The following is a 5,188-nucleotide window of genomic DNA, read 5'->3' as shown; positions in this document are numbered from 1 at the left end:
AGAAAACAATTTGCCGAAATATCTTGATAATGATCGGCATCCAGTGCTAGTGAAGTTGGTCAAGCAGTCAACTGAGAGGTTTGATATTTTTCAGCTCTGCTTATACGTTTAACATAATACATAACTTCGGAATATGAGCCATCAATAAGTTTCCAAATTTGATTATGGCTTTGATATAATTGTTGCTTTTCTGAATAAGGCTGACACAAATTTCGATTTTCTCTTAAGTCATGAGGGGTCCCCCTTGAAAATTTTATTCGGAATTCATCATTTTAAGGAAGGGCACAATTAAATAGGGGAGATCGGGGCATAATGGACATCCGGGACGAAATGGACACCCCTATTTTTGTCGAGACCGTTGATATCTGTCAAAGAGATCCTTTGATATCTGTCAAAGGATAAGCAACATAGGGCGGAATTAAAAGGTACGAAACTGATTACACTCATTCAAAGTTGACTTTTATGCTAAACTTTTAATGCATCAGTATAAAGGAACAAGTCATCGTTCTATTTTTCCAAAAGTACCATTCATGTGCCTCCAAATCAACCTAAATATAATTGAAATTGAAATTGAAATATGTTTTTCATATGGTGAAATTTTTATAATTTCAACGTAGCAGCAAATAAGGTATTACGAGTGTTTGAGTGTGTCCACCATAAAAACAAGTGAATTGCTACCTTATCTGTATGTATGCGTAGATTTAGCAATGGATAAAGTATTATATTTGTGATTAGAATTTACTTAAAATAGAAATTTCAATGTTGTAGCCGATTGGGGGCGAAATGAACACTGGCAATTACGAATGGATGTACGCGCATTGCATACTGTTAGGCGCTTAGGAGTGTTTGGAAGAAAATCAATTGGATTATTTTAGCCTAAAGTTTATTTAATTTACTTTGATGTTATGTAAACTCGTCTAAGATGGAGTATTTAATCTGTGGTATCGATCTCCGTGGGCAAATTACTTAACTGATCGATGTAATCAAAGAAATGGCATAAAATATGCAGGGGTGTCCATTTCGCCCCGTACCTTCTCTGCCATCCCTAAAACACACGATTTACCATTCATTATTTCTTCTCAATAAATACATTCTACCTGGTATAAATGATTGAAATACGCAGGAAACCAACTAAAGTTGTAAGCCAACTGATAATATGTTAAAGTTTTCTATGTAATACAGGCCTAACGTACTCATTTGCTTAGGGTGTCCATTATGCCTCTAATCCCCCTTAACCAATAAATTTTTAAATTTTTAAGTGAAATTAGAGTCCCCTGGAAAATTTATTACCAAATTTGATGAGTTAAGCGGATTTGCTCATTGTTTGTGTATTTTTTCATCAAATACATTAATTATTTATCAACTCTACTCCCCCATTGATAAGTCAACGAGCACTGTGACAAAAGAAGAAAATGAGATTTTTTCCGCTCTAGAGTATTCTCAGAATTCAGGAACACTTTGGTTTATGGCTCTTGAGTACATATTCGACGAGAAAGGCACTATCACCATTAGGTGGATTAATCTGGGTTTTTTATGATTGAGACGGCCAAAAGCTCGTAATCAAGCTTCGTAATCAATGAACACCTGGTAAATTGTTGGAATTGATTGATTTGCTCCAATATGATACGGAGCGTGACAATATGGTCCACACAAGTTCGTCCGGTACGGAATCCTGTTTGCTACCGTCAGAGAGTTGCGTCGATCTTCTCCTGTATCTGGTTAAGGATCACTGTGCAGAAGACTTTGAGAACGATGCACAACAACATGATGCCCCGCCAATTATCACAAACAGTCGGTCACTCATTTACTAAGACATTTCCAGTCGACCGGTTTCCCATCATATGTTACAGAATAATTTATGCAGCAGTTGTGCAGATACTACGAGGTCAGCTTTGAGCATCTCGACTGACATGCGATCGACCCCCGGGGCCCTGTTCAATTTCATGCTACGGGTGGCTGTTTCTATCTCCTGCAATGATGGAGCTTCAGTGTAGACACAGGTAATGTGTCGAAGCCTTGGCGGATCATGCTGAGGGGTTGGTGACGAGACCGCCACTTGAAAAACGTTTCCAAAGTGATCGAACCAGCGTTTCAGCTTGTCAACAGGGTCGGTCAATAGCTGTCCAGATGTGTCTTTCACGGGCATCGTAGCACTCATCTTAGTCCCACTAAGGCGACGTGAGACATCGTAGATGAGACGACTACGGTATTTGCGGCTTTCTCGCTTTCGTCGGCTTTTTGTCTCGTCTACATGAGCGTTTCATTTCCTTCTCGAGAGTCGAATAGCGCAGACAGGGTACAGTTTTGGCTCCTTGTGTTTTCGCTCGATCTATTGTTGCTTTGGTGATCCACTGTTTTCACTGGATGCGTCGCTCACCCAAATTGCTCTCACCGGTGGCGTTCCATTGATGTACTACGCCTCCACTTCCCGGAATATCCACAGCGCGGTTACCAGCTCCTCGACGAAGGAATTTTTCACTGCAGCGTCTTCTAGTCGGCGTGTGTTGAACTGGTGCCCGATTTTATCCTCCTGCATCAATATCAAGGTCCTAACAATGCGCAGGCGGATCTCGCCGATTAGAAGAGGGCTCTGTCTTCATTTTCGGCTGATGCAGATACGATCGATTTGGTTTTCCATGACGTCATCACGAAAAACCCATGTCACTGTGTGCACTGGTCGATGAAGAAAGAGCGATCCCCCAATAACCATGTCATTGTTGCCACAAAACTCTGCAAACAGCTCTCGTTCCTCGTTCATTTCTCCGAAACCGTGACGTCCCATGACGTACTCACAGTTCGAATTGTCGGAACCAAACTTTGCGTTGTAATCGCTCATGGGCATCTTGATATCAGTTTTTTAAATTTTATCTACGTCAGCATTTAACCGGCTGTAAAAGTTCTCTTTGTCTTGCCTTTTGGCAACATTGCAGAATTGTCCGAAAACACGTTTTAGCAGGAAAAAAAAATCCCTATCTCTGTTATTATTGAATTTTGGCGTTTGGTGTCTTGATTAGGGTGGTCCACGACTTAGCTCAAATTTAGAATACAACATTTTAATTTTGAGTCATATGCGATCGAGTTCTTCATCAAAGTTGTAGGCAATACTATTGCGAGCTAATTTGCCGGACATTTTTTTTTATCTAGCTCTTAATTTGAACATAGTACGATAATTTTAAGTTTTGACTTAGAGTGATCCCTCCAAAATTTGTTTTGTCACAATTACTATTTTATTCATTTTTTTTCGAAGATGTGAGCTTCGGAGTATTTGAAGTGCAAGTAATGACGCATATTTGTTCTGAACATTGCATGTTGCTAAGTCTTATCAATCACATGCTATGGGCAGTTTCGACTTAAAAACAACGATGTCTTGAAATATCTGTATTCTTCAAAATTTGAAGAACGGACTTTGCTCAGTCCTGGGATCTCAGGCTTCATATGACTGACTAGTTGGGAAAGTTTACCCTGCTGGACTAGGGTTAGTATATCCCTATTCCTGTCCGTTGTTTTGCCCTAAAACCCGTTGCCTTCGAGCCAGTTTGTTATCTTTCTTTTTCGGCTTCGGAAACGTTTTTTGGGTTTCGGAAATTGCAGGTTGTTGGCCTAAGGTCCGCTATCTGCCGTGGTGAGGCTGTCACCTTAGATATAGCTTTCGGTGGAGAAGCATTTCTTACTCAGCTGCTAGATGCCAGAACAGACGCTGTTTGAGTCGCATCTTCTTGGTGAGCAGACGCTCGGAACGTACCTCCTCAATCTAGCTGAAGTCAGAAGGACAACAGTGCCCAGGCTGCACTACTAGATAGCACACAACTCTAAGCTGGTAGTCTTTGCCATCGATTGACCCGTGGAAGCATGAGGAAGGAACTTGTCAGAACCAGAGCTATGTGGGACGGTCCTTGTTGACTCACCGTCTTGCAACCCTTTTAACGATAATTATATTTTCAACTTTTAGACAACAATTACTACAATTAATAGATTAGACAACAATTACTACAATTACACACAACAATTACATTATTACATTACATTACAACAATTAGACAACAATTAGTACAATTAATTATAAAAAATCTAGGATATCGGCACCTGGATAAGTCGAAGATTACCAAGACTCCACAACCTATTCATTATCTATTTATACTGCCAGATTACTTCAATAGGTCATAAAAAATCGAGGCTCTCTTAACTTTCTTTCTTAATCAAAATGTTAGAACTAGTACATACAAAAATTGCTCCACATCAAATCAAATGGGCCAGTAGAAATTCAGGCAAATTTCCATCCATGGGCGCTTTCTGTATTGCACGTGGAAGGTTTGTCGCTAATGGAATACAATTACGTGCCTGTGGCATTTCACACGTTGTCCGTGATTGCTTTCGGCAATCACTCACTCCTAATAATGAAATGTCGAAACTTAATGGCAATGAAAGGTTTCAAAAATTTCACGGTAACAGCTTATACTGGTTATTGTAAGTGGGTGAATTGTTCATGGTTTTTCCATGAAATGAATAGCTTTCCCTCAATACGAAAATTTTTAAAATGAAAATGTTTGTTAATTTGGCATTGGATTTTTGACCATTTGATTCCTAGGTAGAGTTAGCGTATAGCTGCTCACACCATGAATTAGGCGTTACCTGTTTAGTGAACGTTTTCCATCGGAACAGGTTATTCGTTGTGCCATTCTTAGTCAATTAAGACAACAGCTATACCGACACTACAAAGCTATCCTAGCTGTTCTTGAATAGAAGTTAACATTGATAATCAACTTCATACGCACCCGTATAGGCGTTGTCTTGAGAAGCTTACTCTCTACAATATTTAATAAAATTTTCATTGAAAATAAGTCTGGCAAACGGAAACAGTTGAAACATATATGATTTTTTTTAAATTGTGCGTACTTTGTTTCCAGTTGAGACATTACTCCAAAAGGGAACTTCATGCTGTAATACTGCCATGCGTTGTGAACCACTGAATGCCACAGACATAAATTCCTAGGGAAAATAGTAAATGTTTACTCAACGAAACTAGTTCAAATGGCACTAAACGGAGAGTCGTTGAGATGAAAACAAGAGTGCCGTAGTGTGAGCGAGCAGGATGGGCAAATTTGCCATTGGATGCACTTGAAGAATCGGAATTCCAGAGCAACGGCGACTGCTCGCTCGACGATGATGCTCGAATAGACTGGTTCAGAAA

The sequence above is a fragment of the Aedes albopictus genome, chromosome 2 (assembly GCF_035046485.1).
Source record: "Aedes albopictus strain Foshan chromosome 2, AalbF5, whole genome shotgun sequence".
NCBI classification, from domain to species: Eukaryota; Metazoa; Arthropoda; class Insecta; order Diptera; family Culicidae; genus Aedes; species Aedes albopictus.
The sequence above is the reverse complement of the archived record's forward strand: the minus strand, read 5'-3'. Positions refer to the sequence as shown.